The following is a 22,272-nucleotide window of genomic DNA, read 5'->3' as shown; positions in this document are numbered from 1 at the left end:
CGGGGGGAAGGGGGGGGGAGAGGGATGTGGGACACGTGTTTCCAGGGTCCCGATTACCCACCATCGCCTTCTTACACGCGTACATCGCTATGCTCGCGTAATGTCCCTGTCGATAAAACCCCCGAGGCGCGACGTCCTGATTTATACCTGGTATGAATATATCGTGTAGGTACGTATAAGCGCTGCGTATCCTCATCTTCGGATTATACTCACGCAAGTGCTGCGAAACGACATACCGGAAATTTCGCCGTGATCATGAAAGTTCGTCGTACCGCGGATTATTCTTAGAACGGAAATCCTCAGAGATATTTTCTCGCTCTACCCGCATCCTTTTTCTCTCAGAAAATTTCTTTTTATTTCAATATAAATTAAATTCTGTCTAACAGATTATGTTTATCTTAATCTTTCTCTGATCTTTTTTTAAATTTTAACCCAACGTTAAAACGCTCCTAAATTAACATTTAACTGTAAATCACCTTTTTTATTTTTATAAAGCAACTTTATACATGGAAAGAACGATTTTACTGAAATATTTAAAAACTTAGCTAGATGCAGATCTGAAAATAATTTGGACTATCAAAATATAATTATGTAAGATGCTCAAGCTGGTTGCTCGAATATCAGAATTTTTTGCAAATCATGCTTAAGTTTCCTACACTGAGAGAAATGTTATGAATAATTTTGTTATGTTTTAATTAAAAAATTGTGTCGTTCTTAATTAAAATTTTCTTATTCTAACGAAATTTTGATAAGAACGACACAATTTTTTAATTGAAACATAACAAAATTTTCGTAATTCACATGTCAACAAAATTATGGTTATTTATATCAAACATTTCTCTCAATGTACAATATATGCTTATTTTGATGGTCCATCGAAATTATTTTCAGATATAGTTACATCAAGCTTATTTAAATAAATTTTTAAATATTTTAGCAAGATCTCTTCTTTCCGTGTGCGCACTTAGCGACAGAGACAAAGCAAGACTATTTATTCAAAATTCCAAGTCCGATGTAAGATGCGAGAGCGATCCGATTTCGGGCACTCTCGGCTAAGCGTATAAATGCGAACGTGAGACAGAAGCTGGGACGTGGAAAAGCGCGCTCGAGAAGAAGGTAGACTAGGATAGGAGGGTGTTCCGTGGAAGAGCAGAGAACGTGAGTTGTATCGCCAACCACGGCTTTAATAAACCCCCTTGGATTCCCGGTGACGCACTATTGTGGCGGAATCACTCTGATCCTTAAGGTGGTAGTCCGCCTATCCTTCGCGCCCTTCCTTCTCCGTCCGGCGTTACCCACCCTCTTCTTCTACCCTATCTCTCTCCGGGTCTCTCAATATCCCTTTGTTTAGGGTGCTCAGGAGTAGTCGGAGCAAGGATGTCATGCGCTAGCGAAAAGGTTCTCGCGCCATCCCTCGACCCCGACTTTACCGGAATTCTCTTACAAGACTGCATTCGGAAGCTTGGGAGATGGATGTTTCTCGTGATCATCTATAGTGTCGTCCAGGAACTTTCGTCCGTAAAAATATTGAATTTTAAGATATATAAACTAAAAGAAAGCTAAGCATATCTATCTAAATATTTCCCGCTTTAAGTTAAAAAAAAATTCCGACAGTTTGAAATATCCGTCAATCGTTATTTTCATTATATTTAATGTCAAAATGCAGTTACAAGTTTCCTGATCTGAAATCTTTGAGGGAGCGGAGATATTAATCATGTTGGCACGTACGAAAGCAAAAAAGGAAACTGTGTTAACGCGAACTAGGGTCGATAGCTCGGCGAGATTGTTGGATGCATTTTCTTCGGCACGTGACTACATCCGCCCATGTAATTTAAAGAGCCATCTAAGTTGCGCGTGTATCCCTCATGGCGCTGTGATACAGCTCGTTTTATTTCACCGCATTCATTAGAATAGCCTGTAGGCAAAATATTATACGTGCCCACGTTCCTGAATGGATATGGGCGGACATAGGTTGCGAGATCCCGATATTCGATGATCGATTATACTTCACGTTGAGAAAGAAAGTGGCACGCGCTGTTGAATACGAGCGGTAATGCTCGAACACACTCAGAAAACAAGGAGAGCGTTAAGTTTTAACGAGGATGCAAGATATTCCGATCCACTTAGGAATAACACGGATATGTTTTGGACATTACGTCGCTTAACAGCTACTGTCGCGGAATAGTTTTAAAGAAATACAAATGTAGAGGAAGAGACATTTCACTGTCGAGTAAAATTAGCGTGGACAACTCGTAAACAGAACTATCATCAGAGAGACAGAGCGACGACGTGGCAAAAATCACGTGATATTTCAAATCGAAGATCCATCGCCGATTTCATAACTCGCCGCGCGCGCGTAATTCGAGGTTTATCCTCTCCCACAAAGTGAAAGACAGCCGCGAGTTGGTTAATGTATCTATCAATAAATTCTGCTCGTACACATATTGACATTCCGTATTTAAGCGGCTATAAGCGCCGCGAGTTTTAGTGCTCAGTGAAGAGTTGTCAAGCCTTCTCGTTATATCGACAAAACGTGTCTGCTCATTACGTTGACAGACAACGCCGACAGAAACGAATGCGACGGCCAACGCATATTCCGTGTGATCTGTCAGCTCAGACCCGGGACGGTAACACGAGAGCTGAATGTATATAATACACGCATATATATGTGTATATATATATATATATATGTGTGTATATATACATAAATAAAATCGACTAGCGTTTTCCACCGCAAAGCGAGTGATCCAACGCGTTCAGAGAGACAGCCTATCGCGTTACCGCAACGATTGCAGGTGAAAATGACTCGCGTTCTCTCCCTTTCTCGATTTATTCATAAAGTGGGTGGAAAACCGTCGAGATACGACAAAAACAGTCGGAAACTCGTGAAATGGAGAGGACGGATCGCGACGATGCGGAAAAGGGAAGAGAACCGGCGAGTTGACAACAAGCCGAGAGTTCGACGGTGTACGCGGCGCACCGCGTTTGTATTAAAAGCTTGCAAATTCGTCGCGCGCGGAGCGCCGACGAGAGAAACTGTCCGGAATGCAAAAGAGAGCGATGACGAGATAAACGTTGAAGGGGTGCGGGCTGATTAAGAGATGGAAAAGCGATGGAAATGCGGATATCCAGCCGCCGCCGGCTGATATTAACGCGAACTGCGGCCGGAACTGCGCGAACGAGTATTTTTAATTATTACTTACGAGTGTGCACTCGAGATGGACCAACGGCGGATGAATATAAAATGGCGCCGCAGTTTTTTTTAAATTGGATCCCGTTGAACAAAGTGCCGCGGCGCGTTCCCGACTGAATTTTAATTTTGATTACTCGCCGCATTACTGCGTGCCAATTCCATTCTGGTTCTCGTCTGCGGCCGTTATATGAGCATATATATATATATATATATATATATACGCAACGATACCTGGTTATGTGTAATATTAATTATACGCTTACGGTTTTCTCATAATGGAATTTCTATGGAATTCATGACGGCTACCGCGTTAATTCGCTGCTTTTCAATCGTGCCACGGTCTGGCTTTTGCAAAGTAACGTTGACTTTCACGTAAATGGAATAAATTAACCGTCTGCAATACTTAATGTGACGTCGAAGTAATATATATTTGTCTGGCTAATTTTTAACATATTTGTACTTGGCGTACTACCGTTGGCCGATTTACTATATTCCTTTTTAAGCGAATCGTGTACACGACAGAACAAATGTGCTCACGGTAAACATCTTACGAGCTTCCTGGAAACTTGAACGCGGCTACCTGCAACTTGCAAAATACGCGCAAAGTAAACGTTGTTTATTGTCCGCTTTTTTAAATCTATATTTAGTTTTTGTCGATGTTGAAGATGTTATCAGTTGTTCCGCTCCTTAAAATAAATGTCAAGTTGCGCAATTGTTACGCCATACTCGAACAATTTGATACGCGCGTAAACCGATACCACTCCTGTTCTAGCGTGCAATGACCGTCTTGACAAACTGCCCGTGAATGCCGTAGAGTACACGGTAGCAACGCAAGAAACATGGCTGCCGGTAATGGAGTTTACCTGGAACACTTATGCACGTAGGCCACGCACATGAACGAATAGCACAGCGAATTGCTGACGTAGAGAGCCACCGTGAGAAGTACCGCCCTCCGGAAGTACACTCCTGTTGCATCCTCGCCTCCCCCCATTTCTGTTCGTAATATACGATGCGCTCTATCGCACCAAGATGGTCGTAAACACAGTTACGCGTGAGACTCTATGTATATCCTCTATACCGAAAATATTTAATAGTTATACAACAAGTACGGGTCTCTTAAAATAACTTCCGTCGGATCTGCATTACAACCGGTGCTTGTACAGAGAATAAGCCTACGACTCTTACATCGGTAATTGCAGGATGCTCGGTAATTTACCAAGTAAACCTGCGGGCGTTTCTTTAGTCAGCCGAGGGTCTGATCATTATTATCCGAGCAATAAAGAAATCCCTCGATCGCAACGGCGCCTGCGGCGCTACTCGTAACTCCCGATGTAGTCATATACCAAGGGGGAAAGCTGGTTTTATGAATTTTGCCAAGTGCCCGCCGGATTTGAAAGAAAGCAACATTCTGTTGCATCTTTTATTTAATGCAGACGGATATTGAACTATCTATCCCTTTAAGAGTCTTAATTTCGAAATGACCGGTGGGACTTACACGCTTCGCTTGTCGCTTAAAATTCGGTTAAGTAAGACTCCGTCTTTCATTCTTTATTTATTTCGAACGCGGTATCGTGTTTCACGACAAAATCAGAAACGACTTAAAGTCAGGCTTAAAACGGTCCACGTTGCCTGGCAGGTCTCGGGGGACACGCGACACTTTGGGTGGCCAGTCCCTCATCCGCCGCCCGGATAATGGATTCCGGGGCTACACCTTGGCATCAGTTATTTTAATCCGACGATTAAAAATGTCAGACACATGTTCGTGAAAGGCGCGATTTTGCGCTGCATGGACTCTTGTGCAAGTTCAGAGGATTAGGTCCCTCGTGGCTTCTCGACGCGTCGGATACGACACGACCCGAAGTAGATCTCGGATCGTATGTAGCGTAGGATACGCGATGCCGCTCAATTTCGAGGATCAAGAATCAAGAATCGAAGGCCTGTCGGCTCATCCAAAGGATCGACGTTCGTTCGATATTGATTTTATCGGAATTTCATCCGCAGAATTCTGTTTCGAATAATCGGATAAATTCCATATTAAGCAGCAACAAAATCGTACCAAACATTTCGAACCAAATGGTATGTACATTCATTTAAAAAAATCTTTTGATTACATCAACCTTTCGTAGATTCACATTTTATTTACCATAGGTACTCTCTGGGTCTTTTTTGTTCAGTTCAAATTTTTTTACTATTCTAAGCTTTCAACAAATCTAGAAAAATTCAGAATTACTTTTCAACATCTTTGTTACGTGCCAAATAATTAATTTAAATATGAAAACTTGTATTTAATAAAAATTGAAATTTGTATCAATTTCAACCATTTGTAAAAAGATTCGATGTGCCTACGAAGGGGTTAATAAAAAATACAAATAACATTCATTTTGACGATAACCAGAATTCTAATCAGAATTCAGATTATCATAAATAAATTTCTGGTTATATTGAGTAAAATGATAGATTTTAAATTTAACTATAATTTGGTTGGTATCTCTTGGTCGAATCTACCAGATTTCCAATTTATGCAGATTTCTTTTCTCATGTTACAACGCCGCGCTAAAAATTGTTACACGGATCTGAGTCCGCCTTTACGCATGCTGTATAAATTCGCGCTGTGACCAACACATTCAACCCAGTAATTTCGCTTCTCAGAAATTATGGATTCATGTCGTTTATAAAATGACCGAACCCGTCGGGCAGTCGAGTCACGTTTATGCCGAAGAGACACGACCGCACAGGTGTACTACTCCGTGACGCAACGGACCGCATAATTCCTAAGGGGCGTTTGCGAGGGCGGAGTCGTGACTGCAAAGAAAATGCACAAAGTGGCAGACACGCGTTATACGCTCAAAACGCGAAACGTGCCGCCATCGAAGTCGAAACGATATCGCACGTTGATGAAGTGTGGCCGATAACTGCATGTCAAACGATGCCATTGACAAGTGCTCGTACAACAATGCATTTAACAAAGTAGACAGGTATCCAATAGATAACGAGTGCGACCTGGTTGCCTCGATGTAGCGGAAAATGCATGCTTTTTCGCGTTTCCTCTTTGTCTTTTCTCCTTTTTTTTTTTTTTTTACATGGGATTGCAACATTGAACATGACCCGTACGCATGTAAGCGGAGATAGCGGATACAAATACAAAGATAGTTGGTACAAAGCTCTCGTTCGTGTTAAACGTTCAGGTTATCCGTATGTATTAACTTTTGCGAGGAGACAATTTTTGGTTGGCAAAGGCAGATAGAATGGTCCATAGAAGCCTGAACCGCGGCAAGAAATGATTTGATATCCCGCTGTGTCCGCCGGATTCGCACGTATGTTAACAAGGCCGTTTCACGCATATGTACACGATTATACTCGTCTCACACCTGCTTACCACTTTAGATCTCGAGGATACGATGCTGCGAACCCTAATTGGCTTGTCCTCTCAAAATTTCTTACAACTATATTTGCTGCTACTGTCAGCGCAAAGTTTATATTGTATGTCCGATAAACCCTTTGCGATAAATATATAGTACGATAGTACAATAAAAAAAATTATGACTATTAGAAAAACTTCGTTAAAATTAACTTAATCTTTGATCCCTTTACGGTTGATTAAAATAAACAGAATTTGAGAAAATTAAATCGTTTCCGCGAAATCTTGCAAATAAGCAATCAGGATAGACAAATGGACTGATGGATGGATAGACGGATCAACATTATTAAATTATAAGATAATTTGCTACGCTACGTTACTTAATAAGAATTCCAGTTAACTATTATTCTCGATTAATAAAAATAGCTATTAAATATAATCGTGCTTTGTACTTTTGAAAACAAGTAACACGATTCGTTACACAAAATAGTTACTTGATATCGAGCCTCTATCGAGGGACTTGCCGACAAAACCGACAACTTGCCACTCTCGGAACCTCAAGAGGCAGGAAGGGATGGGAGATGGTGTTTTTTCTTGCTGTTTCAGACGCCAGGTTAGTAATTAACGCGGCCGGACTATAAATCTGAAATTGATCGGCCCTTTTTGCAGGAAGGCGATTTGGGGACCCGGCTGGCAGACACATCGAACGCTTCAAAATATTCTACATTGCCAATGTATATTTCCTGAAGCCATTATGAATACCGAATATATTTATTTCTCATATTGCTTATTGTACAAATTAATTGAATAAATTTTCGATCTTGGTTCACTCTAAAATTAATGTGTTATGGTTTATGGTACTATCGCCCCATCATCGTTTTCATAAATTATACTCGAATTGAAAATTTAAAAAATGTATCCTCTCGAATTACTGCAGTACACCTCGCGCGAGCGTAAACCAGATGGCAATAATCACGCGATAATTTTTACGCGCGCCTGCACACACCTTGCGACGCGACCACGACAAAAATGATCCCGTGCACGAAACATAATTTTTCTGTCCGTTAAGCATCCCGATGAGAAATCATCCCCGAGTCGGCTTCATCCCGCCACCGCTTACCAGGTGCGAGCGTGCGCCCGCGCAACGACCGATAATTTATAATTCGCCGGGGTAGTGTGAGTTATGGAGAGTTGTATTTACCAATCTACTCCTCGTCATAATGTGCCAGTACTCTCTCTCTCTCTTTGGCTCTCTCTTTCTCTCTCTCTCTCTCTCTCTCTCCTCCTCCCTCCCCTCCTCTCTCTTTCTCTATCTATCTACCTAATAACGCACACATACCTCGGTGTAATATTCTCCGCTCGGTAGCGCTTATGCGTGGCATTATATCATGTGAACGTGCCCACGTGAGCGCTTATCCGGCAGCGATGCAACTTGCTGCGACTGTACGCACGGCTATATGTCGAATCGCCACCATTCTATCTGAACACGCGTAGAAATAAAGGTCACGCTCGTTTGAGCAATTGAATGTACATGCTAACTGTATGATGTATATATTGAATGCTTTTGATGCAAGAGATAGTAAATTGAATGCGTTCAATGCAAGAGTAAGTAGTCGACAATTCTGTTACAGAGCAGATGCGGGGATATATCCACAGTTAACAGTTTCAGACGGTTGATATTTATTAGCTAATCGAAGCTAAAGGTCCAGTAAAACCAGGAATTATCACGCGTTTGCCAGCTCAAGTAACGAAATTTCGGCTGTCGTGGACACGCAACTTCGATCACTATCTACAAACCTATGGCATTCCCGAAACCGTACGGGAGTAAAGGAATCCCTCTCGGCGTGGAGGATCGTGCAAGGAAGATCTGACTGTAGGATATTTACTACGCGACAATACAGAAATCGCTGCAGGAGTATAATGGCACTGCCGATGCGATGGTGCGACCTGGCGAATAACATTGGCGCGCTTATCGGCAAATCGCGAGGTGAATTTTTGTGCGAAACACGTGTTAAAAAAAAACATACGACCAAGCTGTGTTTATGTATATGTCAGAGATGGGAAGACAGTGGGCGGGAAGAGGAAAAGAATAAAGAAAACTCGAGGAGAATAGAACTGCGGTACGTTCAAGAATTCAGGGTATACCATTTTATCCTTGTTGCTCACCGAATGTTAAATAAGGATAAAATGATCCGAGACCTAAATGCATCCGGGTGAAGTTTCCGAACGCAGCCCCCGTATAGACAAAGCTAGAGAGAAAGAGATAGATTACGGATAGACAGAGACAGAGAGAAAACGAGAGAACAGAATGGAACAAATTGGAGATAGAAGGTAGAAAGAAAGAATCGAACGTGGAAAAAGGAGACGGGGGAAGAAGATGAAAGAGGCAAACGATACACGAACTAACCGGTAATGTACTATTTGCACGCTAAAGCTGTCTGTGTACAGATACCGTTGCGAGTAGAATAAGGAAAGGCGAAAGCAGGATAGAAAAATGCGAGGAAGATGTGGATGGGGCAGGAAGGAAAACTGCATGGCGGCATACGTACCAGATAGAAACACGAAAGCTCGACTACCATCGCGTAAGTAGTGTGGCTACCGAGAAAAGAGCGGTAACGCGCATGCTATCGGTGGGTTGGCTGATATAAATACCTCGACTTCTGGCGGAAAGAGAAACGAAAGTAAGAGAAAAAAGGAATCAGAAAGAGAAAGAAAGAGAGTTGGAGCCGGTCGCTCCGGTCGCGGTTACCGGCATCGAGTCTTGCAGGTAGCCAGCCAGCCAGCCAAACCAGACAACCAACCAGCCAGCCAGCCAGCCGGCCGGCCGGCCGGTCGCGCGCTCACCGCGGGATTCACAATGCTATCTCATCGGGATCAAATTGTCGAAGAAGGAACGAGCATATTTCGCATGACCCCCGGCAAAAGCGCCCCGGCGAGAGCGCGCGAACTGCAGTTCAATTCCTCGGAAATACCTCGATACATTTGTCGTTGTTCCTGCCACGTGCACGGCTGGTATATATCCAGAGAGATAACTCGACACTCCGTTCTCTTCCCATCCCCTTTCTGATGGTTCGTTCTTAGATACTGCCGGAGGACACTATCGTGACAGGATTCCACGAGGTATAAATCTCGTCGCTCCGCGTGATCTACCTGTACGACGACTCGGCTCCTTTTGCGGCCACATTGTTCGTAGACGTAACAATATTCGAATAATTGATCGTAATAATAGCATAAATTATACCAATATTCTACAAAGAGCAACATTTTGTTGCGCCAAAATTATCATGCACGAAAATTGCTAGATATTTTAATTTCGTTTTTAATGCATCTCTATAATATCGTTAAACACCTGGTATTAAGAATTTTTATATTGTTCTAGGAAGAGTCGAAATCATAGAGTCATCCTCGAAATTATCTTCAAATTTCTACCTTATCTGGTACATGTATTTCTTCTCCACCTCTTCCGAAACAACGTCAATCGTCGACGTATCTGAATATGTAATCGAGGACCGTCTCGCGGAAACGGCGGCGATGGTATTCGGCCATCCGCCGGCACCTTTATTACTCCGGAACGCACTTCCCCGAGTAAAACACAATATATACATCGCGATATGCATCTGCCGTAAACCCATACTTAACAGCGTGTCGGCCCGCTCGTTCCTACAAGACGATGTCTACTCCCTCCCTCTCGGGCTTCCTGATTTCCTTTATTTCGTTAATTTCTCTCTCCTTCTTTCTCCCTCTTCCAACTCTAACGTTGCCATCTCCCTTCCTTTCCATGATCTTCTTATATACTGACTACCTTAAATACTTGGCGCTGCGTGTAAGAGCATTAAAATACAGCTCGTCTCATGCGTTCCGCCGTTCGCGCGTCTTCCTTCCCCTAGACGCGGTTGGAATTTCAATTCCGCGCGATCCGCAGCCGCTAAACGGCCGCTTATTTGCATGATAATTGTTGCATAGCCTATGAGATTCGCTACCAGTGTTGCACCAGATATCCTGTATAATGAACTGCTCGCGAGGTCGGTAACTCGGATTTTTTTCCGAAATTGTATCTATCAGTACATGGTTTTACATATTCAAGCTCCATTTGTATAGCTATCTATACTATCGATAAATTATCAATTTAATAATTAAAAATGAAAGCCAGCGCATTTTAATTTCTAATTAAATTGTACGTATTATCAATGTATAAAAATGTGTAGCATATTTTTTGATATGTATTTGTAATTCATAATGCAGCCATCGTCACTTGGAAAGCATGACGCTGATTCATAATCATACGCAATAAGCAAAATAATAAGAATTGATAATGTTTCATCTGTCCGCTGACTCGCGCAATCGTAAATCACTAATCTCGTATAATAAATTGTAACCAAATACGGAACAATCGACATTCTGCGGACACGCTGAAGATAGTGCAGCACCTGCATCATGTCTTCAATATAGCCGCATCAGCAAAAGAACGCATTATGCCACGATGCTCGTTAAGTGCATCGCTTATCCTATACCCGAAATGTTTTGCGAAATACCAATAATTGGCCCAAAAATTCTACCGCTTATCTGCGGTCGCACCTGTCGTCGGAGAAGCGTCTTGTGCATGCAAATGCTACAGACTGCTTCACATATCAAAGATTGATATCTATAATAAATTACCGCGGTAAACGAGAGTGTAACCTGTTCTACGAATAATGAACTCTATTGCTGTGAAACCTTCGTACACGCTTGCTAACAAAAAGTACCGGTAATCATCCGACATATAAAATATTCAAAACGTTTTAATACACTGAATATCTTCAACATGATCTACTAATTGTATTTCACGTATTTTAACTTAATATTGATCACATAATTTCGCGATTTACGTATTCAAGATTTCGGTCAGAGGAGTATATAAAAATTGATCTGCACACAAAATTTATTAAAATACTAAAATTAAAATCAGTCTTTAAGGATTTTCAGCAAACGAATAACGTGAGAGACATGCATTTACTAATGAGCACTTAACTTTTCGTTGTAAAAATGATTTTCATAATTTAATTGTTTCTGCTTGCTAAAATTTGTAGGAGGAAAGCGCCCCTCTGTCTCCTTTTTATGTATGCCAATGCATACAATTATCTTTGTTTAATCTATACATAGATATACTATGCGTTTTAGAATAACATTCTATTTCCTCTTTAAATCTGTCAATAGATAAAATCGTCGATAAGGGAGACATCAATTTTGATAACGGTTTACCAAGCATGGGCAAAGGTACGCACCGGATGTTGGGAAAGCGAGGCAATTTTCGAAAGAGTCGTCGTGCTGGAGACGTCGGGTAAGCAATTTTCTTATCGGGGCGTCATTTCCGGCCGTTTATCTCATGGCTTGTAGTTAAGAAGGGACATTGATTAAAGGCCCATTTTAACTCCCGGTAAAATACCTTCACTGTCGTCGTCGCTTCGCGCACCGCCCTCTCTCTGAAGTCGTCTCCTCATTTCGCTCCTTTTGATTCAATTTACGAGTAGGATGGCATCGATAAAGGTACCCGATCTCATACTTAGCCTTCTACCCCCATTTTCTTGCCATCTTGCATCGTGGTATCTGTCTCCCTTGCCCGACCTCGAGTACCTGAATTCACCTCCATTTCCTACTGCGAGTTGGCCGTGTTTCGCCTTCATTCCTTTCTCTATTCCCTCGTCCTTCCTCGCCTCAGTTTTATCTCACCAAGATCAAATCATTCGATTCCCTTTCGCGAGTCGAATGGCCATAATCGTCTTGCTGTTACTTCGAAAGAAAAAGAGGGTCGTTTCAACTGCTATTTTCCCTTTCTAGATGGTAGACCGAACGGTCATTTTACTTCACACTGATACGACTGGTCAGTAATAGTCTGCTTTTGACAACGTACGATGTGAAGAAAAGCTTCACGCGATTTTATCTTCAACAAAGAGATAGCGTCAGATAAACGACGTGATAAATGCAGAGATTATACCACGAGTACTTTGTCCAGTTCCGATAGTTTTAGTTTAACGTTACTTCAGCTAGTGTTGGAAAAAAGTTTGTAATCCCTGACGTTTTAAAATGTTTCAACGATAATATAAATGGTAATATAATATTCACACATAGAATTTCTATTCAAAAAAATATTAACTAAACTATAACTATAATTATAATGTCTGTTCAATATCCACTTCAATCTTGCTCTTGGCTTTACATTTGCTATGCAATACGATCTTACAGTAATAAGGACAAATTCCAGATATATCGTCGCTGGAGACAAATCTCCGGAGAAATTTACATTTTAATAATAACGGCCAACTGTGTCATCGGTGAGCGGAGTTGTGCCAGGACGGGTCGAGGAGCGAAGAGGGAGACTGGCGTCGACAAGACGCGACCGAAGTTTGATATTTCGCCGAAAAGTCCTCGCATTGTCTAAAAGTTGATGGTGTCACCCCAAGGAGGAAGATAACATCTGGTGCTGCCTCCATCAACAGCCTACTCCCCCACGCCCATTCGCGCAACCACCCCTATCCGCGAAGTGAAGGAAACTCGTCTTCAATTATTCTTGTACCCATCCCTCCCTCCCACCTCTCTTCGTCTCTCGTTCTTTCTTACACGGCTTTCCGCGTTGCCACCATCCGGTTCATCCATCCCCCACTCTTTCCTCAAAATCTCCCTAGAACTCAACCTCTTTCTTCGCTATTCTATCTATCAATCCTGATGAACGAGTTTATGGAATTACGAGAAACAAAGCGAGATTCATGTGCATTCTTAAAAAATGTATAGATATACACATATCCTCGAAATTTTTTGAAATCTCACTCTAAAGAATGAAAACTGAGCCCGTCTTGAGAAAGAGTGGCTCAATTTTTAAGAGTGAGACTTCACTCTTCAGTCAGCTTCATTCTGAAAGTTTAAAGAGTATACACGTACATCGACATGAATCAAAATTGTCAACTGCTTATCTTGAAATATCTTATCATTTTATGAATGATACTTTTCGCAGAAAATTCACGCGGTTTCTAATGTTCCTTATTCTTCGACCCGACCAAAAGTCCACCCTACGAGAATCGAGGAAGTGCTAATCCTATCAATCAAAATATATTAAAGCTCGGCCCGCTTTTAGGAGCTCTAACGCTGCTTACCCTTCTTTTCTTCGACTTCACCCTTTTAATAAATTTTCTCGCCGGGAGCGAAAGGAGCGATTTAAAGAGTTTTCGCGGGAAAGGAGCAGGTTGCGAAGGAGGGTTGCGAGAGCCGAGATTCCGAGTCCGAGCAGCTGGCCTTTGAGGGTGCCGTAACTATTTAATTCTAAAAGACATCGCTGTCTCCCGCTCGCACCGACGCCGATGTTTCCCGGCCTCTTCTCTTTGCATCACAAAAGAACCGCAGGAAATTCCAATTCCCGTCGAACGTCACCTCGGGATCGTCGGCAAGCTGCCGGCGGCTCTATTGTTCGACGTTATTATTTTCCTATTAGCAAGAATCTGTACAATATAAACGCGATAAACGATCCCGAAACTCCTGTATTCGTCGATAAGCTGGATGAAAATTTCATTTGTAGTTATATTTGTACGAAGAAGGTAAAACACGAGATTTTTCCAGATATTAAAAAATTTTTCCGAAAATATATAATGCATAGGCTGTCTCTCTTCGAGTTTTATATTTTATGACTACACGTATTAACTATTAAGCGCCTTTTGTTGGTACGGTTCGCGAATGAAAATGTCAATAAATCTGTAATCCGCTGGCAGGAGCGCCATTGGTGGCATTCACACGTGTAACGATCAGTAGGAATCGTATAAAGCATACAAATGACACAGATTTTTCATAATTACACATTGAACGAATCCGAAACGGATGCTGCACGTTTTCCTGCCAGTGTACGGACACGCGCGAGAGCGTTATTACGCCGTTAAATATCATTTGCTAATTAGCTTCATCGCTCGACGTGTAACCATAAATTATTCTGTCTATTTCGATGTATGGAAGCTCCGACTACGGGAAAATTCAGTGAAAATAAACCATAACATCGCGTCGACTGTTCGGAATTGTGATTATCCCCCATGCATTTTAAAATAATTAATATTTATTCTGGTTCCGCGCCGTGTACGTAAAATATAGGAAATTTCAATTCTTCAAAGCGTATAAATTATTATGTTCTAAATGGAAGCGCTCTGCTGTGTAATATTTCTCTTTGTCTCTCTGATATTCTCTACGAGATACGAGCGACCGGGTTATTCCACGTATAACATTCTATGTACGAGGGTATAAAATATTTAGCTTGTCCTATTTTATTATATTACAACCTATTTCGCGAATAGAATGCTTGTTGCGAAGCAGCGAATAACACGGAGAAAGAAAGGTAGGAATTTTTCAGGTGTAACACTCTGCTAAAGTGTCTTCCCCCCTCCCTCCCTCCCCCCCCCGTCTCTGTCAGGAAAAAATAGCATCGCATGTTTTCACTCGACACTCACACATTTACGTATTATCCAACTTTGCATCCTAATATACGAAAAAACACAACCAGAATATTTATCATTTGCAATATTACTGACACATCATTGTGTATCGCAAAGGACTATGTATATCGAGTTACATTGTTATCGTGACATTGATCGATAAAGTATGAAATAATCGTATTGTTCCTACTTTTGCGCATCTTAAAGATTTAATGAAGGGGCAATGTATTTTACAAATTAAACGACATGAGTTGACACGCAACAAAAATGTCGCAAGAGGCGAAGTATAAAATCATAGAGCGCCGGAACGACGTTTCCAAGTGTCGCCGCTGGGAGAAACATCTTCCGCGTCCACCTCACCATCTCCCTGTCTCTCTTCAACTTCGAGGATTGCCCTCCGAAAACTGGTAAGGTGCAAGGTACAATGCTTGGTGGGTACAGTGTGTCCGACGTTCCTCCGGGGAGCGATCAATGATAGGCCGGGGGTACGAGTCACGTGACCTCGCCGCGGGGAGTTCGCGCAATGCATCACCAACCAACCACCCAGACCACCCTTCTCCACCCCCTTTCTGCCTCGGCTCTCCGCCGATCCCCTGTATCCTCCGACTGCCTCCGTCATCCTCCTGTGCGCCCCTCGACACCCCGCAACACCATCCTAGCCAGCCGTCTCGTATCCTGGTACCCCACTCTTCACTTTTCATCCACCCTTCGTGCACACCCTCCCTTTGGCACCACCACAGAGAGCTCGTTCGCCTGCCGCCCCCGCCACCACCACGTTTCTGTACTCTCCACCGCGCAGACACGCTGGGAGTACTAAACGGGATTGTTGCTACGTTGCTCTTGGCGACCAGCAAGTGTCGCCGTCGTCGTCTTCGTCGAAAACGAATACGACGACAACGACGGCGATACTGGGCTAGTCGCCGTCGAAGATGAAGGCGACGTTCCAGCGCTTCTCTCTCGTCTGCTCGCTCTCATATCGACATCCTCGTCTTTCGTTGCTCGGAACCTCACTTTGTTTTTTAATCAATCGACATTTCGGCAAATGGAAATGCTATGCATCCTTGCCCCGCATTCTTTTTACATTTGATGATATTCGATAATTAAATTCGAATCGGAAATTGTACTCGCGAATTGATGGTTAAATCGATGCTGCCGCTTTCTACATTGACAAATGAGAAGCATTACATCAACGCGTTTTACCATGAAACTTCTTTCCCTTCGAGAAAGGAGGAAATTAGAATCGCTCCAAAACGTTGCGTTTATTTAATGATCGTGTGAACTGCGTTTGGTTGAACTGCGGATTGCAAGACGCTGCATTACTGCGAGTTTTCTTCATCGGACGCGCCGCATAGCTCTTCGCTTTCAAGAAAATTAAATTTCTACTCTGATAAATTATCCGGCCTTCCCAACATTTTTCTGTCATCTCTCGCTGCTCGACGTTTCGCTCGTCGCTTTCCGCTTTCGTGCATTTTCAGATACCAATTACGTTATTGCTTCATATTATTTCATCACTCCGCATTTTGCGAGCTGGAGTTTATATATACCTATATATTTCCCATTTTCATTACTCCGTTATACATTAGCGGTAGCTATTAAAATAAAACCAATTTTCCCACTTATTGTTATTTTTATACGTGTTATATGTATACATGTTATTATACGTGTAATTCCAGAGCGAATGAATGAATATTTTCACAATAATTCGCTTTACTGCGAATGCTTTATCGCGAATAATCTAAAAGCGCGCACACATCCGCCGTTCTCACATAATTGACTCTCCCAAATTGAATTGAAACTATCGCTTCGCGATACCGACGTTAAAGGTCTCGAAATGGTTTCGCCATTAACCTACTTGCCGCAGCAAAACCGATACAAGCGAATCGAGTGTAGCACGTAATCCAATGACCTGCTCCAACGAGAACATAAATATTTCCAAATTCCGTGGACCATCAGTAGATGCATTGTAACATTAAAATATTTATTACAATTTCATCGTAATTATTTCATTAATGCCAATTGTATTACGATAATACTACAATTTCAAATGCAATAATTTTAGTTACAATATTCTACAACAGAAAGATAGATGCGGGTCACACGTTCGGCATAAAAATGTAGTAACTTTGTTGTACGTGTATACGTGTATGTGTGAGGCTCTTGGGAAATCATGACATCTATTACTCACGACAGATCGTTTCAAAAAAGAAATGTTTTATGTACCTGTCAGCGACTGCGTATATTATGTATCACGCTCACTGCGTTATCTTTAATCTAGATTTTTTAATTACGTATTTCAAACGAATATACTCTTCGTAAAAATTTCTCCGCCATTTCTCGTCCGTGTTTGGTTGGTATTGTTATTAGGTGGTAAACGGAACATTAATAATCTCGTTTAGTAGCAACAGCTGACAGAAGGTACAGAGGATTGACGGACTTTACAGTGACACTGTCGTCGCCTGACGTACGATCGCGTGCGCGTTACACCGCAGGGTAAACAGCCCTTATTGGCCATAACACCATAGCAGAATGTCAACCTTCGACCGGTAACCTGCGTTCCATGCTCGGTATGCTCGTTACGACCCTGTTCGCCGCACGATAACTTCGAGGTTACTACCACCACTTACATTTCGCCATCAACGGCACTGCCACTTGGATACCAGTGGCTACTGCCACTGATTTGCAAATGAAACATGCTCGAGTTAGCGGAGAAATAAAAGAAAATGCAGAGATTTATTTCACTTGCCTTACCCGTGTGATAAGGGTGAAATTATTTCTACAAACTGCTTTCGGTTAATTACTTGCGTATATAGCTCGAGTAATCTAGATTCTAGCACCTACGGGGCGAAATTGTGATAACGGCTGTGTGAAATAACGTTAACGTGATACCACTATTATAGCGCCCTTACGTTGTTGCTCTACACGTAATTAATATCAAAAATCATATAAATCATAATTTAAGTAAAAATATAAAGGTAGTTCGGAGAATGTGCGTTTTGATCAATTTTCTTCAATAAAATATTAAAATGATTTTTTTCTATAAACACAGCATACTTTATATCATATGAAATTCTAGATATTGTTACTGTTCTTCAATATATATATATGTACAATATATATATATTGACAAAAGCGAATATATTTTTGGTACTTGTGACTATAATTGTATAATAAAATAATTATGGCTAAAAGTTCCACTTTTATTACACTTATTACCGGCTATAATGTTAGCAATAATAATAATAATAATTTTTACAATTCTATATACCAAAAAATGTATATATAAGTGACATAAAAAATAACTATTATAACAGTAATAACCATAAAAATGGGGTTCTTAACCATAATTATTTTTTAATCATATATATAATTATAGTACAGATACCAAACACTTTTCTCTCAGTGTACAATCCAAAAGAATTAACAACGATGTATAATCTGTGTATTTATTTGTCTGTAGGCACTTTCTCACGGCGCTTCGAGCGCAAACTACATGACGGATGAAGTCTCTAGAATATCCAATGAAGTCAGCGTGCAAACTAAGGCAGAGGTATGAACACGCGGATGGATTATGGACGATTGCGATTCGTGGTCCGCGTGCGGCCCTTCCCCCTCCCCCCCCCTCCCCCACACGAGCGAGTGAGATTTAGGCGCGTGCGAGCTGGATTTATGACCCCCATTATGACGTTGACGTATCGCCTTCGTGAGGGTGGCCTAAAGCAAACCCAAGGCGAATCTAAGCCCCGTGTATCTAAGCCAACGGCTAGCCACAGGTCACTACGACCACGAGAATACTACGAACTAATCCTGCGGCTCACCATATCTGCGATAGCTTTAATTAACAATAAGTTTCGTTCTTGCAACATATACGGTTCGTATAATACTTTTTCTTATTATTATCTTATTTTTCTTTCGTCCTACAAAGAGTACATTAACAACTACATCGAAAAAGATATAAATACACAAAAAGAAATTATTATAATTATAATAATTTTGCAAAAGTATTCAAATATAGTTAGATACAAACGAGTATCTACAGTTTAGTTAGATAAGATATGTGAAAATAATTTGCTTAAACCATCAAAAGAACTATGTTAGATGCTCAAGTTAGCTTACTAGAACGTCACTAGAACCTTTTTACACGCAAAAAAATATTTCGCTACTCCACCTAGGATTATCGCTGTTTTTTTTTTCCAATAGAAAATAATGTATCATACATAATTTGAGTTAGAATTTATAGCACAAATCTAAATTCTATCTCTGTTATCTATATGATTAGATGCAATACATATCGCAATACTTGCTAAAAATTTATCTACTTTAACTAATTTGTCGTACTTACATTAGATAATTTTCACTATAATTGCAACATCACTTATTTTATTGTAGTATAAAACATTATGCTTAAATGTTATACATAATTATTTTCAACCAAATAATTTTCAGATGTGTATCTGGCTAAATTTTTAGATACTTCAGCAAAACCGTTCCTTTTGCGTAATAGATATTTAATGTAAATTTGTTTCTTCTGTTAATGATTCAATATTTCAAATATATTCGATAATAGTATCAAGGCTGTGTTTCAAATTTACTGCCAGCACTGAAAATGCTACAGTTTACGTAACGTGCACTATAGATTTTTCAGTACTGGCAGTCAATTTTTGAACACACCCCAAGAAAAGAACATTTCATATTTCACGTTAGGGATGAGGGAGCCATTCGAACAAAACAGCAAACACATCCGAAAGTCAAGAACACCGAATTAACGGACACCGCACTGTCGCCAAGTTGGACAAGCGACGTAATCGCGACGCACCACGAAAATTATTGGCATCTTCCGTTCCATAATGGTTGTCTAGCGCCGCAATAAAGCGACAGGGGCAGGAAACCGGGGAGACAGTGGCGCATTGACGATTTAAAGGGCGTGCGAACTCGCTTTTACGCGTCGGATGCGAAACCCCGCGATTCAATTTATATCCTCTGACCGCGCGCTTCCTGTCTGCGACGCACACAATCTTTCGAGATTGCACCACTTCGTCCACTTCCGGGGGATTTCGCTCTTTCCCCGTCTATCCTCCTACCCCTCTATGAAATACGACAATGATTCTATCGGCAGCGAGCGTCGCGACGATTCTCGAGGAGGGTGGAAGGGTGACGCAAATAAATCGCGTTGCAAAATCGACCGGGCGGCATGTTATAGTGGTCGACGTTACGCATCGGCGAGTGTCAAAACACCGTGGAGGAGCTGCAGCTACGATGCATTAAAGGGAATCGAGTTAATGGACAAACGAGATCGTGAAACGGGGATCGGCCATTCGCGAAGGAATTGTCAAAATACGTGTGTGAAAGTAAATCGAATATTGTAAGCGAAATCCCGACGAGAGTAAAATAGCAGATATCACACATCGATATTACAAACACCTCATTTCTTAACCCTTTGCTGCACGATGTTGCATATATGCAACATCTTTCTCTCTTTCGTTTTTTGGTTCTCAAACTCTACTCTTAAGGTTTCTGCACATGCAATAAATTGTTATATGATCCTCAGATACTACTTTAATAACAAGTTACGTACAGAAGCTTTTATTTTGCAACTTGAATTGGTTATAAACAAATTGAGCGTAAAAAATCCTACTTTAAGAAAAAAATCGTTCCTGAAAAATTGTGATTTATTAATCACAATTTTTCAGGAACGATTTTTTGGGATCGATGATTACAATTTTGGGATAAAATTCCCGAAATAAGTTACCCACTCGGTCATATAATTACTGAAATGTTGCAAGTTTCGGTTATGGTAAGAGCGAGAAGGATATTGCAGCCAAAAAGGCCTCTATATATTGATTTTCGAGGTAAATAAAACATTTTTCAAATTTTAGTCCACCATATTCAATCCGCTATATTTTGCAAAACTGACTCCAGATTTGTAATCGACGATCCAAAAAACCCTTAGATACGAAGTTTCAAAAAATTTGACTGCAACGAATAATTCGTGGGTATAATCAAAGGGTTTAGATCGTTTCTTGAGAAATAAAAATTCGACAAAACTCCATTCTCTCTCTCTCTCTCTGGCATAACGTAATGTATCTGTATTGTAACTTCACTCGATATCGCAAGTCGATTCCTTCTGCTTCAAGCGAGATCGAGGTCTTGAATGCACGGTCAGGGGATCGTACAGAGCTTTACATCGCCGCGTATATGTAACTATAAGAGTCGAGAGACAAACGGCAGCGGCGGCAGCGGTTATCTACCGAGGTTGAGAAAAGGGGCGAGGGAGGGAGGGGGAGGGGGAGGGAGAGAGAGAGAGAGAGAGAAAGAGAAACAAGGAGAAAAGGAAATATATAGGTAAATTCCGATAACGGAGGCTCCTCTGCGAAAAGGAGGAGCAGCAGAACGATGGAGGAAAGGGAGGCGGAAAGAAGAGAAGAGGCCGTAAGAACGTAGCTCGAGTAAGAAAGATGAGACGAAAACATCGATTGCAGGGGCTTGTAACACCGCGGTACGAACAGAGGGATCAAGCCGAGCGATAAACCAAGCAGCCTGGAAAATGCCGGATCAACGGTACGATGTTTCAGCAAAAACTGTCTGGAATCGGAACAGCCCCGGCTCAAAGAGAGAGAGAGAGAGAGAGAGAGAGAGGATGGACGGGAGGGAGGAAAAAGCACTCGCCAGGGTGGGATCGAAAACGAGCGCTGGAATTGCGGGGGCTCTCTCTCGTGGTTTCCTGGTCTACGATTCCACCCTCCTCCAACCCTCGTACTTCGGCGAACGCTTTACCGCGATATATACACGTGAGTACATATATGAATTTTACGTTATGCACCACGTTATACCGTCGTCCTGTAGACGCGCACCAAGCCCCGACGGATTTATGAGGGAAGTAACACGAATTAAACTAACGTCTGCGCGCGCCGACGATGCGACGTACCGTAAAACGCCGATCTCGCCATGAAATCGAAAATGAGGGTAATTCCCCGTGATAAAATATAACGAAGTCGCACACGAATGTATAACGGCCGCACTGGTACGCGCGTTGATATCAAGATAAATTCCACGTTAACTAATTACCCGCCCGTATACTCTATATTTAATATTAATTAAGTTGCACTGTTGCGTTAAATGAGAGACAAGTTTTCATCGTATAAAAACAGATGCTCGATATTGGGTCTTATAGAAATAAACTGCTCGAATAGAAATGGCGAATCTCTAAAAATATATATCCATATCCATAAACAATGGCGCGTAAATATAATTATTATTGACTTTTTTAAAATTAAGAAATGTAA

This window comes from Trachymyrmex septentrionalis, unplaced genomic scaffold (genome assembly GCF_001594115.1).
Source record: "Trachymyrmex septentrionalis isolate Tsep2-gDNA-1 unplaced genomic scaffold, Tsep1.0 scaffold16, whole genome shotgun sequence".
Taxonomy (NCBI): domain Eukaryota; kingdom Metazoa; phylum Arthropoda; class Insecta; order Hymenoptera; family Formicidae; genus Trachymyrmex; species Trachymyrmex septentrionalis.
This window is presented reverse-complemented; position numbering follows the sequence as displayed.